Genomic DNA, 20,329 nt, shown 5'->3' on the forward strand with positions numbered 1-20,329 from the left:
AATAGTTTACATTGTTCCTAAGTTGCTCAAGAATATATCTTTTTTTGTAACATCCATTTATTGGAAAAAGTATGGAAAATCTGATAAGGCAGTCTTGACATGTTCATTTAAGGCTCTTTAGTAACTCAAGCTCTTTCCTTTTCTCCTTGTCTTTTTTGCTGGCTTAATTTGGGGATCTGTTGTAATGCTATTTCTAGGCTGATAAGACCCAGTTATCTTTGATAGGTGTCAACATTATTGTATTCATATGGTATCCACTGTATCAGCTGAATACTGATATCTCCATTACCAGGGTCATGGTTCAGAATAACAGAAAACCAAAGGAAATGAAATTGAAAACTTTCTTATCTTTTGCAATGGGTTAATTTTTATCTTTTTGCTTTTATTTTTACTACATTAATTTTAATCATTTCCATTTCTCTTCATTATGCTTTAATCAGCAATTATGAAATCTTAGTATTTTGTGTCTGGAAAGTTATTAAGATATCATCTAATCTAAGTTTGTCATTTTTGCAGAGGAAACAGAAATTTAATGAGGGGAAGTGACTTGCTTCAGCCTTGCTGTAAATTAGTGGTAGAGATGGAAGTCCAATAAAAGTCCCCTGCCTCCTAGTTCAGTATTTGTTCCATCACACTATGTTAAACTGGGACCCAAACATAATGAAAGCAGTCTTCATATTTTAGAAAGTATGTGAGAGAACTCTGCACTTTTGAGAAGTGCAAAGATGTGAATGTTTTAAATATGATGGAAATCTTTAAGTGTGTGTTTGTATCAGCCACTATTTCATTTTTTCAGCAGCTTATAAACTAAACAATATCAATGTGCTAAAAACAAACAATTCAGAAATCTGAATATTATGTGCATGCTTAGGAAACATCTCTATGATTGTAATCATTGAAGGAATGCATCATAAACTCAGATAAATACATTGTTCATTGAGGAAGAAGACATTAAAACTGGGGTGTCAGGAAAAGATTTTCATTGGAAGGGCTTTTAATAGCTGGAGGTGAGAAGAGGGTGTATTTCAGAATCTTGGGACATTATATATGCATATGCATTCACAGGAGATAGAAGTTTAGTAGGGGGAACTACTTACTAAACTACTTTGGCTAAAATCTAGAGTTCATGAAAGAGGAATAATATATAATCTTAATTAACAAATTTTAGTAACTTTTGAGAGATCATTTTCTTTAAGTGGTGGAGTCAGAAGCCAAATTTCAGAAGCTTGAAAAACTGATGCGAGATGAGGAAGTTGCAACAAGTGTACACAATTCTTTCTAGGATTTGATTATTAAAGAGAGGATCATTATAAGATGATATTTCAATTAGATGATAAGAATTAAAGAATGATTTCTTAAAGAATAGAGCAATATATAGGCATTTTTGTTGGCAGAGAGGGAAGAGTCAATAGATAAAGTTGATATTTAAGATGAGAGAGAAAAGAATTGCTCTAAGGGGACAAGCTCCCCATGGCAATGGTGCAGAATGCTTTCCTTAAGGCAATTCTCTGGAGTTGGTCATCCAGATATTGGATTTTGAGTTGTCAAGTGACTCATCTGATGTCACATGATTTAATTCAATAAATAATTTTTATGAGTCTACTGAATGAAGAACATTGTTAGGCATTGAAGAAAATATAAAATTTCAATAAATCATGGTCACTGAAGTTGTGAGAATTATTGGAGAAAGATTGCATGTAAACAAGTAAGCATCCAGTGAAAATTTACATGATAAGTATATAACTATAGTACTATGGATAGAGTCTGTGTCTTCTATCCTTGGAATTATGCTAACATAGAAAACTTTATCATCAGTTTGGTTGCTGTGTGATGAATTTTTCAATGATAATATGTTTTAGAAACTATGAATAAATTGTATTCATACAATTTATGGACAACTAGGTGGTATAATAGATAGAGCTCCACACCTAGAGTCAGGAAAACTTACTGTATGACCCTGGTCAAGTCACTTAACCCTGTTTGCCTCAGTTTTCTCATCTGTAAAATGAGCTGGAGAAGAAAACAGCAAGCTACATCAGTTTCTTATCCAAGAAAACACAAAATGGGGTTGTGAAGAGTCAGATGTGACTAAAACAACTGAATAGCAACAATAAATTGTAGAGAGTTTATGATCTGTGTCTTTGTAAGTGCCCACATTGATAGAATCAGAGATCCTTGAAGCCTGAAATAAGTACATTAAAGATATGTTTTCAAAAATGTTATGTGAGTTCCAGGGAACAAAAATAGACTAGAAGCGAGGTCCCCAGAGTCTGCTCTCAATGTTCTTTTTACTATGTCTTGGGTGTTTGTAAATATTTTTCCATTTCCATAATCAGACATATGAATTCATTAAGTGATTCTATGTATTTTTGTAGGTAATTAACCTGTTTTTACGGTTTTTGCATGTATGTATGTGTATTTTCATAAATTCATGCTCGGAGCAGTTTTCAAATTTATTGCAATTGTTCTTTAAACTGTAACTTCTTGATCTTTCTCTCTTTCTTCCCAGTAATCAGCTGAACTTGTTCTCTTTGTTAGATCCGTTAAGCTACAATCTTGCAGGAGGAAATGAAGCTTGGCAAGAATCAGGCAAAGGGAGATACTGATGAATGAAAAGGTGTCATACAGACATTAATGCTGTATAACTTGAATGATACCTTCCAAACCCAGGGAATATTAGCATCTCTATTTCCCACTTCTCACAAAGAACATCTAGAATATGGTGTTTAAGCTCATTTTATTTTTAAGCATTATGAATTAATAAGCAAAGGTTAAGTTTTCATCACTCTCCAAGACAATCAACCAAGAAGAAAACTCCCCTTGATGTAGAGATATGAGATAGAACAAGAAGTTCACGTGCAATTGTGACAAGTTGCTATCTAGGATTTATTTTAAAAATAAAAAAAAATTATTTAAAAAATAAAATTTTATTTAAAAAATCATAGTTTATAGTGGGCCTGTAAGAATCTGAGGTACCTTTTGAATCATTAAATCAATATAGATACATGTTTGTGAAATTTTAGTACTAAAGAGTATTTTATTGTGATAATTTGAAAATTGGTAATGCAAATATGTTAGCTGTAGCAACTTGTATCTGATCAGGATATTCACATAATTTTTTTCAGAATTGGAAGAGACTTTCCATTTCTTCTAGTTCAACTTCTCACACAGTACATGGATTTCTTCTGTAGCATCCCAGAGGTCATTTAGTCTCCACTTGAATGCCATTTTTGACACAGAACTTTTAACTCTATGTGGACTGTCATTCAATTCCTAATACTGGTTATTAGAAGTCTCCAAATATTCAGTTTGACAAAGCAACTCTTTCATCAACTATTCTGGATAAATGGGATTTTACCATACATGGAATTTCATTTATCTCCCATTCTCTTAAACTTAAAAACTTGTGGGTGTTATGAAGACAATGATGGGAAAATTTGTCCTTGAATATATTAGAGTTTCAGTCATTTTCAGAGTAATGATTGAAGATTCTTTTTTATTCTTTTTTTTAATCTCTGGAATATCTTTAGCCTTCTGTTTGTTATCCAGTTGATATTATTTTAATTTTAGCAAATTATTTTATTTATGGTTGTGTTGACATTTTTTCAGACTAATGGGTTATGTGTTTAATAGAAAGCTCATATCTTCGTAAAGGTTGCAAAACTAACAAACATGATTTTTTAAGCCAGGCGAAACATAAATTAGACGTCTCATATGCATATGTGTAATCATATATGTGTACACAAGGATATAATATCTATATGTATACATATACATACATGTATGTATACATACAATATATACACTTAGTTTCAAAGTGAAAATTATTGTTAATTTGGTCTCTTTTCAATGTTCAAAGTAGAATTTTAGTAAACACTAATTTGAAAAATGTCAATATATGTACATTTTAGACTCATTTTCTGTTTGGTATTTTAGTCCCTGAAATTTGTCCAATGGGATTCTTAATCTCCAAGGCTGAGTTTTTACTCTCAGTTCTTCAAATGAAATAATTTCTAGGAAAGTAATTTTAGCTCTCCAAAGAAAGTTCTCATTAGGAGGTAGCTGGGTCCTTGCTTTATTGACTCCATTTTGTCCTGCCTGTGTTTGAATGAAAATCTTGAATTTCTACTTTTTTCCTTTTGTGAACTACTTTCTATTTATCTTTTTTTGTCTAGATGCTAGCTGGATTTGAGGCTTTGAAGATGAAAAGCAAGGTGAAATACAACTTCTAGATTAGCTACTGGGTTTACTTTGTGGTAGTGACTCACCTCCCCACTGAAGAGCTAAATGTTCCTATGGATCTAGGAGCTCATTAAGGTTGATTGATCCCTTTGCTCAGAATGGCATATAATGGCCCATCCTTAGCTCTTGCCAGTATTTACCATTTTTCTACTAGTTCACATTCATTCCTTTGTTAGAAGACAAATTAGAAAAAGAGTCTGATAGCTTTGTGAATTAGCATGGAGAGTTTTTGGCCCAGCTGATAAGGCTGTTTGTTAGCCTCCCTTTGATACTTTAGGACAATTCAGAAATGTTTTGGCCTAATTGCTTGGGCTCACAAATGACAGCCACCTGCAGCTTTGGAAGCAGCTTCAGGAACAGGCAGTCTGTGAGTGTAATGACAGCCAAGGTCTTCATGGGTATTATATGGTGTGTGTGTGTGTGTGTGTGTGTGTGTGTGTGTGTGTGCATATGTGTGCTTGGAAAGGAATGGAAAGATTAGAGACCATAAGCCACAAATAGAGTCCTCCTCAGCAAGACTGGTGTTGTGAACCAGTTGAGAATCCGTCGTGATTATATTAGCCATAATACAGTTATCTAAGGCTTCTTGCTCATTAGTATTTAAAGGATTATCTGTTTCTTGGAGGAAGAGAAACGAGTTAGATCTATCCATTCCTAATTGATTTACTAGTGAGAAGGATAATTACTTCTAGGCTACCCTGCAGAAGTACAATAGGAATTATCTGTCGGAGTTCTTTGAAGCACCAAAGGGTTCTGTTTGGTTGTTAAATACAAATATATATTTGGTTGAATTCTATTTATATCAACAACATTTTTGTGATTCAACAGCATAGCTATTGAATACAGTTTAGATTTTTAACAGCATCCCCTTCACCCCAAACAGCAAAACTGCACTTAAAATAATCTTTTTAAGATATATTTTTTATCCTAATTATTAACATTAGGGGAGAAAGAAGAGGGTGCTTTTTAGTGATTAAAAAAAAAGGCAAATTACATAAGAAAGTTGCAATATTTTGTCTTTAGGAAGGAAAGTTAACGTGGGAAGTCTGTTTTATGGTAATATTGAATTGAAAGGGGTGTTTGAGATAATCTACACCAGAGCTATCAAACCCCTGGGATTTGAACATTCAGCCTTCTTTCTCCTAGGTATCCTATTGTCTTATCTCCTCAGGAGATACTTATGTGAGGAAGTACTTATAGTACTTAGGTGATTTGGGGAACCTTGTAAGCTGTTAGTTTGTCCTTCCTTTTGAAGAGGACCAATTACATCACTGGTGATGTCTTGATTTGCACTTGAACTTGATTTAAGTGAGGCAGAGTTGTGCAATCACTCTTTTCCAGAGTCATCCAAGTACAGTGAGAGGACAAAAGTCAAGATGACTGTAGATAGCATAGGATGGTGTCTTTGATACCTAACCAAGTTCCAGGCATGACACAGTCCCTGTTTCCATTGTCTTCATGGCTATTGGAAAAATGTTTTTATTTGCCTATTTGCTAGGAAAGAGTCTTCACATGTATGGGGTACATATTCCCACAACTCACTGACAGATTTGGGACCTGTTGGTTATCCTCAAGTTTAGCCTGTCTCCTGAGACAATTTACCAATGTGTAGTTGTTGTGCAAGGCCTTAGCCTTATGTATTCCATATATGTGCCTCTTGACTTGGAAAGTATGTTCATCCTTTCTTTTGATACTTTTCTGTACTTGTGTGAAAGTACTAAAGTAGTTTAAGGTCCTAACCCATGTTTTAGAGGAAAGATGCAGTGTTGCAATCTTTCTTAATATTCCATTTTAGTAAATAACTTTACTAGGAGACAGTTTTGTTCTCTAGTTGACTAGAGTAAAGATAAGTACATTGATGTATGCTCTTGAGTTTTAGAAATTCAGATCCACAGAATATATTCAATCTGAGGAGGTCATCTTCCCAGGGATATACTCTTTGAGTTAGTTAAGTAGCCCAAAGTGATACTGTACTTATTATGTGCTTGGCTCCATGCCAGCATTATGGTAGGAATATATAATATCCAAGTTCTAGCCTCAATTGGTTAATAATTTAAATAGGGGGGATCTTTGGATTGATGTCAAATGACCTAGAATCAAGTCTTAACTCTACTATTTACTAGCCATGGGTCTTGAATAACCCCTTCTCATTGCTCCTTAGTTTACTCATTTGTAAAGTGAGGGCGACGGTGGATGGGGGCTTTACCTAGACATAGAACATTTTCAATATTATCTGTATAAATTAAGAGAATCTACTGATCACCTCCTGAAAGAAATTCCAGAATGAAAATTCCCAGGAATATTATAGTCTAATTCCCAAGTTCCTAATTTGCTAAGAAGAAAGTACTCCAAATAGCCATAAAGTAACAATTCATATATTGTAGAGTCATAGTCAGGCTTACATAAGAGTTAGGAGTTGCTACATAAAAGAACTGAAGGGCTAAGAATATGATATTCTAGAAGGCAAAAGATCTTAGAATGCATCCAAGAATCACCTAACTAGTGAAACTGAGTATAATCCTTCTTGGATAAAATTAGACATTTAATGAAATACAAAACTTTCAAACATTCCAGAGCTAAGTAGAAACTTTGGTTTTCAAATACAACACTCAAGGTAAACATAAAAATTTAAACAAGAGAAAACATAGCAGGGGTCCTCAAACTAAGGCTCATGGGCCAGATGCGGCAGCTGAGGACAACTATCTCCCTCACCCAGAGCTATGAAGTTTCTTTATTTAAAGGTCCACAAAACAAAGTTTTTGTTTTTACTATAGTCTGGCCCTCCAACAGTTTGAGGAACAGTGAACTGACCTCCTATTTAAAAAGTTTGAGGACCCCTGAAAGGATTCAATAAGATTAAGCTATTTGTTTTCCTACATGGCAAGATGATGCTTACAACTCTTAAGAACTTCATCACTTTTGGAACAATTGGAAGGAATATATGCATAAGCAGAGGTCATGAGTGTTGATTAAGATGAGATGAGATGATATCTGAAAAAACAAAATGAAGGAATAAGAAAGAGGGATGCACTGGTAGAATAAGGAAAAGAAAGGTAGGTTATTTTACATAAGAAATATGAAAAGGTATTACACTGGAGGTGAAGATAGAGAGTTGAGTTGGCAAGCAATGCTTGTAATTGGCTCAAAGAAGGAAAAACATATACACTCAGTTGGGTTTAGAAATCTACAATTCTATATTGGGAAGAAGGTGTGTAGGGAGATAAGAGAAGAGGGGACTTAGGGAAAGGGGATAGATTGAAAGGCAGTGGTCAGAAATAAAATACTTGTGAGTTGAAGTATTGTGAAAGAAGAGAAAAAAAGATAAATGGGGAAAATAGGATAGAAGGAAATTAACAGTAATTGTAACTGTGAATGAGAATGGGATGAACTCACCAATAAAATGGAAGTGAGTAACAGATTAGATAATAAAATGGAATCCTAAAATATATTGTTTACAAGAAATATACTTATTCCCAATAAGATCAATGGTGAAATAAAGTTGCCCATTGTCATTACTACTATTTAAAATTGTACTACAAAAGTTAGCAATAAAATTAGAAAAAGAAATTGAAGAAATTAGAGTAGGCAATGAGGAAACAAAATACTTACTGTTTGCAGATGATATGATGATATACTTAGAGAATCCTAGGGAATCAATTAAATTGCTAAAAACAATTAACAACTTTAGCAAAGTTTCAGGATATTAAAAACCCCACATAAATCACTAGCATATCTATATGTTACTAACAAAGTCCAGCAGCAAGAGATAGAAAAATATATTCCATTTAAAATAACTGAAGATAATATAAAATATTTAGAAGTCTATCTGCCAAGACAAAGCCAGGAACTATATATGAACACAATTACAAAATAATTTTCACACAAATAAAGTTAGATCTAAACAATTGGAGTGCTCATATGTAGGCCAGGCTAATATAATAAAAATGACAATTCTACCTAAATTTATTTATTCAATGCCATACCAATCAAACTGGCAAGAAATTACTTTATGGAGCTAGAAAAAATAAAAACAGAATTCATCTGGAAGAACAAAAGGTTAAGAAATTCAAGGGAATTAATAAAAAAATTCTTTACCAGACTTAAAACTATATTATAAAGCAGTAGTCATCAAAATTATTTGGTACTAGCTAAGAAATAGAGTAATGTATCAGTGGAATAGGTTAGGTTCACAAAAATAATAGTTGATGACTGCAGTAATATAGTGTTTGATAAATACAAAGACCACAACTTCTGGAATAAAAACTCACTATTTCATAAAAATTGAAGGAAAAGCTAGAAAATAGTATGGCAGAAACTAAGCTTTGACCAACACCTAATACCCTATACCAAGATAATTGAAATGGGTTCTTGATTTAGACATAAAGGATGATACTATAAGCATCTTAGGAGAACAAGGGATAGTCTACCTCAGATCTGTAGAGAAGGGAGGTATTTAAGATCAAAGAAGAAGAACTAAAGAATATTATGAAATGTAAAATGGATAATTTTGGTTACCTTAAATTAAAAATGTTTTACACAAATGAAACCGATGCAGTCAAAATTTGAAGGGAAGCAGAAAGCTGAGAAATTTTTTTTTACATCCAGTGTTTCTGATAAAGGCCTCCTTTCTGAAATATATTGAAAATTGACTCAAATGTATAAGAATACAAGCCATTACCTAATTGATCATGAACAAACAATTTTCAGATGAAGAAATTCAAGACATTTCTAGTTATAGGAAATTATTATTGATTAGAGAAATACAAATTTTAAAACTCTGAGGTACTTCATACCTTTCACATTAATTAAGATACTGGAAATGATAATAATAAATGTTAGAAGAAATGTGAGAAAAATATATTAGTGTAACACTAATATATTGTTGGTAAAATTGTGAAATGATCCAACCAATCTCGAGAGAAATTTGGAGCTATGCCCAAAGAGCTATAAAATTGTGCATACCTTTTGATCCAGCTGTATCTCTACTGGGTCTGTATCCCAAAGAGATCATTAGAAAGGAAAGGATCCACATATGCAAAAATGTTTGTAGCAGCCATTTTTATGACAAAGAACTGGAAATTGAGTGAATGCTCATCAGTTGGGAAATGGCTGAAGAAGTTATGGTCTATGACTGTAATGGAATATTATTGGTCTAAGGAAAATGACAAGCAGGCAAATTTCTGAAAAACATGTAAAGACTTGCATAAACTGATGCTAAGAGGAAGTGAGTAGAACAAGAGAACATTGTACATATTAACAATAACATCATGTGATGGACTTAGCTCTTTGCAACAGTGCAGTGATTCAAGGCAATTCCAATAGAATTGTAATGGAAAGAACCATCCATATTTGGAGAGAGAACTATTGAGACTGAAGATCAAATCATAGTATTTTCACCTTTGTTGTTATTGTTAACTTGTTGGACATTAAAAAACTATTTTTGCATGTATTTGGGGGGAAACCTATCATTTTTTTAAAAAAAGAGAGCAGAGTTCAATCTTTATTGCTTAAAATATTTTAAATAATTATAATGCTTTTACATTTTATAACTAAATTTATCTTTGGATGCCATATTAAGTAATTTTTAGTTGCTTTATTTATTTATTTAACAAATTTTGCTTCCTATTGTTACTTTGTAATAAACCTGAATCTGAAATAAATTTTTCTTGTCCTTAAAAAAAGAAACATACTTGTAGAAGAGAGATATACAAAGAATAAAGTTATTGGAATGGAACAGAATCTATTATGTTTTAGCTGAAGTAAAATTTTAAAAATTTTTAAAAGGTCTAGCAATCATGATCTTAGAAAAATCAAAAGCAAAAATAGATGTAACTAAAAAGAGATGTGATCCTTTGATCCAGCAGTGCTACTACTGGGCTTATATCCTAAAGAGATACTAAAGAAGGGAAAGAGACCTGTAGGTGCCAAAATGTTTGTAGCAGCCTTGTTTGTAGTGGCCAGAAACTGCAAACTGAGTGGATGCCCATCAATTGGAGAGTGGTTGAGTAAATTGTGGCATATGAATATTATGGAATATTATTGTTCTGTAAGAAATGACCAGCAGGATGAATATAGAGAGGCTTGGAGAGACTGACATGAACTGATGCTAAGTGAAATGAGCAGGACCCAGAGATTATTATACACTTCGACAACGATACTGTATGAGAATGTATTCTGATAAAAGTGGATTTCTTTGACAAAGAGAAGATCCAACTCAGTTTCAATTGATCAATGATGGACAGAAGCAGCCACACCCAAAGAAAGAACTCTTGGGAATGAATGTAAACTGCTTGCATTTTTGTTTTTCTTCCTGGGTTATTTTTACCTTTGGAATCCAACTCTTCCTGTGCAACAAGAGAATTGTTCGATTCTGCAAACATATATTGTATCTAGGATATACTGTGACATATTTAACATATATAGAACTGCTTGCCATCTGGGAGAGAGGGAGGGGAAAAGTCGGAACAGAATTGAGTGCAAGGGATAATGTAAAAAAAATTACCCAGATATGGGTTCTGTCAATAAAAAGTTATAATTATTAAAATAAAATAAAAAGAGATGTGGCAGGAAGTTACATCTTGCTAAAGGTAACAGAGACAATGAAGTAATATTAATATTAAACATATATACACCAAATAGCATAGCATCTGCATTTTAGAGACTTTATTTTGCATATGTATGTATTTGATATGTTCACAAAATGACTAATATGGTGGACAAAACTCAGTAGTCTCTGCTTCTTGTATGACCAAACAATTGGTTACAAAATGGTTGCTCATCAGTTATGGAATGGCCTTAACAACCATGGTACCTAGTATGAGTGTAAAAAATGAATATGAAGAATAAAAAGAAATAGGTGATAACATATATGAATCGAGGGGAAAATAAATAGATCCAGAAAAATGGTATTTATTTATGATGAACATAATAGTGAAAATTGAAAGAAAATGAACAATAAAAATTGAAATTGAGTATTGTTAATTAAGATTAAAGACCCTGAAGATTAAATGAGAATGTTAGATTCGTTGATCTGCACATTTTTTTCCAGCTCTTAATCTCTGGTTATCTTATCTGTAGGCTCTCTTTTAAGCCCAGCATTTTGTGGTTTAGAAATTGATTATATAATTCAGATCCCAGCTTCTTAAACTGTGGGTAATACACATATGTGGTAAAGACCACGTATGGGGTCTTGTAACTGAATGTCGAGGTTGTGAAATTATGATTTATTTTTAAAGCTTTTTATTTTCAAAACATGTGGAGATTATTTTCAATATTCACCCCTGTAAAATGCTGTGTTTCAAATTTTCCTCTTTCCCTTCCTCCCCACTTTCCCTAGATGGCAAGTAATCTAATATATGTTAAACATGTGCAGTCCTTCTCTCTATATATATTTCCACAATTATCATGCTGCACAAAAAAAATCAGATGAAAAAGAGAAAAGCAAATAACAACAAAAAAGAGTGAAAACACTTTGTTGTGATGCATACTCAGTCTCCACAGTCCTCTCTCTGGGTGCAGATGGCTCTGTCCATCACAAGACTTTTGAAACTGGCCTAAATCACCTTATTGTTGAAAATAGCCATGTCCATCAGAATGATCATCCTACAATCTTGTTGTTGCTGTGTACAATGTTCTCTTGGTTCTACTGACTTCATTTAGCATCAGTTCAAATAAGTCTTTCCAGGCCTCTCTGAAGTCATCCTGCTGATCATTTCTTATAGAACAATAATATTCCATAAGATTCAGATACCAGAACTTACTCAGCCATTCTCCAACTGATGGGCATCTATTCAGTTTCCATTTCCTTGCCTTACAAAAGACTGCTACAAATATTTTTGCACATGTTGGTCCTTTTCTCTTTTATGATTTCTTTGAGATATAGGCCCAATAAAATTATGATTTATTATCAGTATTTTTTATTTAAATTATATACCTATATATCTGAGGTCACATAAAAATTTCTTGTGCAAAAAGGGGTTGCAAATGGAAGAAATTTAAGAAACCTGGACTAGAGCAAAGGTCAGCAGACTATGGATTTCATCCCCTAGTTTTTGTTTGAACTAACAATGCTTTTTATATTTGTAAATAAAATTTTATTGCATGTAAAAAGGTAAAAAAACCAATGTTAGCTCAGAGATTGAAGTAAAGCTGTAGTTTGCTGAAAGTTTGTCAATCTCTATAGCAAAGGAATATGCGATGGAAAGAGGCACTGTCATAGAGCAAACTGCTTTTGTTTGAGACTTTTGAAATCACCTCCCCATAAAGAATATGGATATGGTGGATCAAATACAAGGACATTATACTTTTCTCATAGAGAAAGCACAGCAGGTGAAGGTGAGAATATCTCCCTCCACTATATGTTTCCCCATTAACCTTATTTTAGGGCATCCATGAAGATGTTCATGCAGGGCATCTATTTCATGTTCATCCATGAAGATGGAAAGAAGAGTTCCTGATAGAAGAAATGTGAAAGGCTTTCTTGGCCTGAGAGTATGAGTCAAATGATCTATCTTGGGGAAAGCCATCCCTTAGGAAGAAACCAAGAGATAGCTCCAAACTAGCTAGTTCATTTTAGAAAGAGCATATAAAACCAACAGCATGTCTCTTTACCTCTCTGAACTCTGTTTTCTCATTTGGAAGTGAGGGTAAAAATATACCTACTGCCCTAGAGCTATAAGGAAAGTTCTTTGTTAATCTAGTACCTTATAATGGAGCAGTTTAAAAATATTATTATTTAGTATTTTAGGAGAATCCCCAAATAAACAAGGCATGGAACCTTGTATGATACAATGGATACAAATATTGATAATATAAGACACTGTCTTGTGTCCAATGAGTGCTTGAGCACCAAGCACATGGGGGCTATGGAGAGGAGGTTGGCAAGATTCCTGATTCCAGTATATGGTTGAGCACGAGGCAGTACCTTTGGAAATATTCGGAGCTCTCTAGGGAGGTTCAAGTAGAAGGCAAATTGAACTTGTTTAGACTGTTATTTTCCTTTAAGATTGAAGTAGGATAGCATCTCTGTCAGATGATCTTAACTATTCTGGATGGTGCTGATTTCCTCTTTAAGTCGGAGCAGGGTTCTGAGAAATAACCATTTCTATATTACCTCTCCATGTGGTTTTCCATCCCTTACCCCAAGATTTCCAAGAAGCAGGCAGTATGTTCCTTGCTTCAAGCTTCTTATTTGATGGCCTCTCCTTGACTCATGTGTATCCTGGGGCTTCTTCCTGCTTTCTTGTTTTTGCAACTTTTCAATATTCTGTAGTATTTCTGTTTAGAGTGATCATAGGTGAGTTTGTCTCTGTGGATGTTGCTTATTTGTATGTGACTTATCCATATTATTTCTGGCTGCTAGAGAGCCACCCTTGTGAAACAATACTTACATATAAGGAAAGAATTTATTTATTCAACAAATATTTGTTGACACCTATTTCGTACAAGCCTGAATCTGTTCCAGTTGCTGAGGGGATACAGAGATGAATAAAACATGTCAAAGAACAGTGGGAAATAAGGTTGGATAGGGAGTTTGCTGCCAATTTATGGAGAGCCTTGAGAGCCAGGCAGAGGAGTTTAAATTCCATATTATAGGTAATAAGAGGCTATTGGTTGTATCATAGGTTCTTGAAAAAGGATATGGCTTGATAAAAGTAGTGTTTGATGGTTAGTAAATCCATAAATATGGAGAGCAGAAATGATGGGCAGCAGCTGGAAGTGGTGATAGGGCATCTGTTGATGTTACATAGACTTGAGAATGCCCCTCATTTGGAATTTAGCAGAGACCAGTAGGTACTGTTGCATTTTTTCAATTCAATTCAACAAACATTTATTATATATCAATTAAATGAAAAGTGAGAATTAGTCTTGTATACTAGATAGAAGGTAGATCCTGGAATTAGGAATACCTTATTGTTTAGTCATTTCAATCACATCTGACTGTTCATGATCCTATTTGAGATTTTCTTGGTAAAAATCCTAGAGTGGTTTGCCATTTTCTTCAGTTTATTTTACAGAAGAGGAAACTGAGACAAACAAGAGTTAAATGATTTGCCCAGGGTGATATAATAAATATCTGAGGACAAATTTGAATCTAGGAAGATGAGTCCCAGCATTCTATACATTGTATCCCCTTGCTACCTCTGAAACATAATAGCTATATATTCATGGACAAATCACTTAATAACAAAACCTCAGAAAACTTTCTAAGACCATATGCTATTAACCAGTTGCTATATCTGGGTCCCACACTAAGAGTTCCTTTTAATGATGAAATCACAGGTTCAGAATTCATTCTTCCTAATTACTCTCTCCTACAATTTGCTAGACTCCATATTAAACATTCAAAAAACAAATGTAAAAATGAAAAAGTCCCTGCTCTCAAGAAACTTATATAAATAAGGAGGGGATATAATTCATTATTTTATATCTAGGTTCTATGCCCCCAACTAGTTGTAACTGTCCAGAGAACAGGGATCATGTTTAATTCATCTTTATGTTCCCTAGGGTCCTGATGATAGAACTTGAATATAGAAGTTGCTGAACAAATATTTGCTGTAAATCAGTGATCTCCAACGTTTTTGAGATAGTTTATACCACCATAAGATAATATTTGTATTATTGATATCTCTTGATAGAGAAAGTGTGAAACTGATTATGAGTCTCTTGCAGTAACTCCTGGGGGGGATTGAGAGCTAGGACTGAGTTGTAGATGAAAGGACTTTCTAGGTAGAACGTAGTGGATAGTCAGTGATGGAAGTTGTGATGGTTTGGATGATCTGATAAGGAATGTAAATAAGGAATCAATGATTTAGAGAAACAGGGAGAGATCAGATAGATAGTAGTTGAAAGGGACATACTTTCAAATTGATTACTTCACACTGTTGATTTTTTAAAATTAATGCCCTCTTACAAGTATAAAATGTGATTCTTTTGGGACATTAGTCATACCTCAAAGTTGTGGAGCTGCACATACCACCACTGAATAACAATAAACACAGAAAAATAGATGTTTTCATGGGTCAAATCAAGTAAAGTGAGCCAGCATTTATTAAGTACCTATTATATGCCAGGTAGACAGGTAGTATAGTAAATAGGACACTGGAATTGGAGTGTCCTCCAAGATCTGAATTCAAATCCAGCCCCAAACATTTATTAGCTGTTTGAACCTGGGCAAATCTCTTAACCTTATTTATCTTAGTTTCCTCATTTCTAAAAGGAGCCAGAGAGGAAAATGGTAAACTACTTCAATATCTTTGCCAAAACCTATCAATAGAATTACAGAGTTGGATGTGAATGAAATGACCGGACAAAACAACAAAAACAAAAACAGCAACAACTATAACAATGTCCCAGCCACTTTGCTAAGAACAGAATAGTAGGATTAAGCATGGTGGGTCATAGAATCATTGAGTAAGAGCTCCAAGAGATTTTATACCAAAGTAGAAAGAGTAAGAGGACATGCTTGAACTTCTGATTCTGCCATTTTCCACCTGTATCAACTTGGACATGTCATTTCACTTATGTTTCAGTAATTGTGATTACAATTTTTCAGCACAATGATCCTGATGATCTCTTCCAATCTAATTGTATGTCCTAATTCAACCCTTTCATTTTATAGATAGGGTAACAGTGCTCTAGCAGTAATGATGTACCTGAGGTCACATAGATTGCAGGGCAGGGGATTTGAACACAGGTTGTTTGACAGAAATAGTCTCTTTGCTTTCTACCTCCTGATTGTGGACGCCTTTTTTCTTTGCCCTCTTCTCCCTAATTTCCATCTTGCTTTCCTGTTTGATCAGCACTGAGACTCATTGGCAAATCTCTGCATTGCAGCCAGAATCCCAAAGAGACATAGCAAATGTATTTGCTGCTGTCAGTGCCAGGGTACCCTCAAGAGGGGGCCATTGTCCCTGACTGTGCCTCCATTTGTCCCTGATTTCAGCTTTTTGTCTTTGGCTATCACATCAGCATTTAGGCCAGGCAGCTGTCTCTGAATCAGCCCTCTAGTCATTTAGCAGTCTTGAGGATCCTGGGGAACTCTCCCCTCATTAGATAGATGGTCTCAGCAACAGTGTCTGTTGTGAGCTGACTGCTGTCACTCTGACCTTGGACTGGTAATGAGGGGACAGAGTGAGGGAGATGCGCTCCCTGCCAGTAGCAATCTCTGTAGTTGGCTGATCTCACTGAGGAAGAAGAAATGCAGTCTTTTCTTCCACTGGGGCTTTTGGGGAGTTGTTGTTAAAGAAAACTTTCTCGAGGGCAATGAAATCCATTTATTTTATAACTATTCATGGGAGCAAGAGGGATAATACATGGCTTTAGTGTACTTTTGTTTCTTTATCAAAATGTGCTTGCCTGGGGGCTCTGAAGATTCACCCTGAAACTGTATGGCATTGAAGAGAGAGAATGGCAGTCCCTTAATAGGAAAAAAGAAACTATACCATTAGAATAAGCACTTTAATACTAGTTCTTCTTACTTCCTTAAAAATTTTTTCCTTACATACTTCTGTCATCCTCTTAACTTCTTCTATTCCTCAATTGATTCATTGTTTCCTATCTAATGGATCCCAGCCTTCCCGATAGTTTTCAAGGCTCTACATGATTGACTCCACTCTACTTTTCCAATCACTTCTCTCAGGACTCTTTAACATATACCTTAGCTATAATAACCTTTCTGGATCACCTTTTAATCCCCAAGTCCATCACTATCTCTATGTTTAGATTAAGAATGATAACAGCTATCATTTATATAGTGATTTAAAGTTTGCTGATCATTTTACAAATATCTAATTTTATCCTTATTTATAATCTTGAAATATAGCTGCTATAATAAAAAAAATGATATAGAGGCATAAAACATGTAGCTTGCCTGCATGTAGCCCAAACCACACTAAAATGCAATTTATAACTATTTAACAAAATAAGTAGAATGCAATAAGCATAGATAAAATTGAATGTAGTTTTGTAAGTCAACATGTAGCTCTAAAGCAGGAGTCCTCAAACTAGGGCCACGGGCCAGATGCAGCAGCTGAGAACGTTTATCCCCCTCACCCAGGGCTATGAAGTTTCTTTATTTAAAGGCTCACAAAACAAAGTTTTTGTTTTTACTATAGTTTGGCCCTTCAACAGTCTGAGGGACAGTAAATTGGCCCCCTATTTTAAAAGTTTGAGGACCCCTACAGTCTAAGGGATCCTTATGTATGGTTTTGAGGCCCCCATTTCTATTTGAATTTGACACCACTGAGCTTATGACACTACTTAAGTTATGTGACCAGAGTCACATAACTAATAAATGTATCAGGCTAGACTGGAACTCAGCTCTTCCTGACTCTGTCCAGCCCTCTATCTGCTATGCCACCTAGTGGCCTTTGGTCCTTTGCCCTTCAATTTAATTTAATTACATAATTACACTGTGGTAAGGATGTAAGAATATGTAATTAAATAAGAATTGGGTCTCTGCTTTCCAGATACTCACAACTCTGGGCATGCTGAAGCCAGCTAAATAAGCATTCAAGAATAGATTATGAAATTTTCAGTGAGAACATTTACATCTGTGAAATAAGCAAATGCTACAAGTCAGGGCTTGATTTATTGTGTTGTTGAAGGTCCAGACTTAAAAAAGTGATGGAGAAAATGTTAAAAAACACAGATTAAACTTAGAAATGTGCTATGAGTATATTTTCCCTTTCCCCCAGAGAGCTAGTTGTTAAATATTTATCAGCACATCCACCGCTCACTACCTAAAGGAAGATGTGATAGAATCTAGATTCTATCCAACCTTCATTTTCTAGTTTGTCTTCTCATCATTTCAGTTGAGCAAACACTATAAAGTACTTTTTTTTTTAACAAGGCCCTTGTGCTAGTTAATGGCATTATTAAAAATACTGAAATGGTCCTTGCCTTCATGGAACTTCTATCCTACGAGGAAAATGCAAAAATAAATACAAAGTTTATACTTATATAAAGTGGTTTCAATAAGGAAGGAGTGTTCATAGTTGTATGTGTCACCTGTAAAATGAAGATAATACCTCACAAGATTATTGTGAAACATAAGGCATTATATGAATGTTACCTATTATATTATTATCTTGTCTTTCCAACTGGATTGTAAAATTTGTTAGGGGAAGGTACATGTATTAATCTCTTGTTTTTCCTCTTTGCCTTTCCACCCTCCCTTTCATTAACTAAATAAATGCAGAACCCATATTTGGAGCTCAGTAAATATTTGTTGATTTTTTTTAATATTATAAATCTTTTTAATTATCATTAAACACCAACTTAGCATTGCAAAAATTCTTAGTGATCCTTAAACTCCAAGATTCTTAATAAAGGGTTTTCCCAGTAAGTATGTGTCTCTTATTCCTTGGCATAAAGTTTTATGAAACAAAGGCTGAGAACTATGTACAACTTGGTGCCAAATGTTGCATGCTTCTGCATCTGGAATGACTGCTCAAGATCTGGTCGATGTTCAGCCCCAGAAAGATTCTTGTTCATGAACTGCCTTTTTACAAAGCAAGTCCACCACTTGCTAAATCTGCCACTGTGAGGATCAAAGCCCTTTTCACTCGCTTCAGGCCATTTTCTTGCCACAGCTGTTGTAAATAGATCCTCATCATTTCATCTTCTAGCTTATTTTAAGGTTTGGCACAAATGGCATTAAGAGAGAAATCTGGCTTTCCAGGAATAGGAAAACTAGTGATTCACGATGTATACATTTCTTTCTCTCCTTAGCTTTTTGAGTTATAATTCTGGAGTTTCTTTAAGTATTCAGAAATTTAAAGAGTTATATAAATCAATGTCCTATCAGCTTCCTTCTTAATTTCATAGTTTTTGAAGAAGACATGCTCTTGAAATAATAGATAGCTTCAACCACAGTATCTGTGTCTTTTTGTTTCTTTTGGAGCTGTCCTTAAATTGACTCCTAATAGGTAACAGTGCCATGTTTCCAATTAGTTTGGTATCAGGGTCCATGAGAGAGGAATGCTATGTTGGCATCTTGGCTGCTGGGCCTGAGCTTCTGGCAAGCAGAGGGTACTGGCTTCCCTCAGAGACCCTGGAACTTCTGGTTCTAGTGACTGGATGGAGTCTTGATTTATTTTTGAATGAGAATAATTGATGTCTTCTCAAGGTTATATCTTTCCTGGCAGAAATGAAGGCTTATGGGTAGCCTTCTCTCTTAAAGGGCTTTATCTCTGGCTCATCCCCTTCTCCTTTCTCATACTTTAGATTGAATGGAGGAAACTACATTTCTTCACTCTATGAGGTTATGTTCCTCAGATGACCGATGCCAAGGAGGAGGTAAATGAATCATCAGACTCCAAGAAGGGATCTCGAGGGGTCATATAATTCATCCTCCTGTCTTCTAAACACTCCACAAGGGAAAAGAAACCCTTCTCTTTTATTGTTTCTTTTAAAGATCTTCAGAGAAAGAATTTCTTCTACTTCTCTCAGTCTATCTCTAACAGGGAGCTTTTCCTTTATCTAACCTTAATCCCTTGCACTGTAGTTTTAAGTTCCTCCATTCTTGTTCAATCTTTGGTTCTATCCTTCTTGTTAAGGCTTCCTATTTAGCTCTGAGGGCTGTCAGTATCCTTTTCTAAACCAGTGATAGTCATTGAGAATGGAATAACAGTGACAGACTGTCTTGATCATCCATAAAAATGTATTTTAAAAAAATCTATAGCCTAATCTCAACTTTGTGTCAAAGAAGACAAATTTTTCTTTTGGGGATAAATCTGTGATTTGGGGGTAATATTTTGTGTTAGGTTTCTTTGTAAAAACATCACACTAAAAATCCAATTTAAAGAGTTGGCTCAGCATGTTTAAACAGTTCCCAAGAAGTGCTGCAAGTGGCTGATTTTTTTTTATTATTCTTTTAAAATGCCTGGATAGTCTTATTGCAAATCATACATTTATTTTTAAAAATAAATCCTATATGCAAGCCACAAAAGGTTCTGTAGAGAAAAGCCAGGTTACAGGTTTATATGCTCTGAATTGTCAAATAAAATGCAAAATAAAAACCTGATAATCATTTTAACGAGCCTCTAAATAAGTTCCTAGCTACTTTGGTCTCATTAATTTATAT

The 20,329-nt window shown here is 34.5% G+C and overlaps 1 protein-coding gene and 1 pseudogene across 1 annotated transcript in view; one reads left to right on the forward strand and one right to left on the reverse strand.

Moving 5' to 3' along the window:
• Positions 1-20,329, forward strand: part of SORCS3 (sortilin related VPS10 domain containing receptor 3) — a 687,244-nt gene that overhangs the window by 297,896 nt on the left and 369,019 nt on the right. The window lies entirely within an intron of this gene.
• LOC127552297 (actin-related protein 2/3 complex subunit 3-like) lies at positions 18,601-19,239 on the reverse strand (annotated as a pseudogene).

This window comes from Antechinus flavipes, chromosome 2 (assembly GCF_016432865.1).
Source record: "Antechinus flavipes isolate AdamAnt ecotype Samford, QLD, Australia chromosome 2, AdamAnt_v2, whole genome shotgun sequence".
NCBI classification, from domain to species: domain Eukaryota; kingdom Metazoa; phylum Chordata; class Mammalia; order Dasyuromorphia; family Dasyuridae; genus Antechinus; species Antechinus flavipes.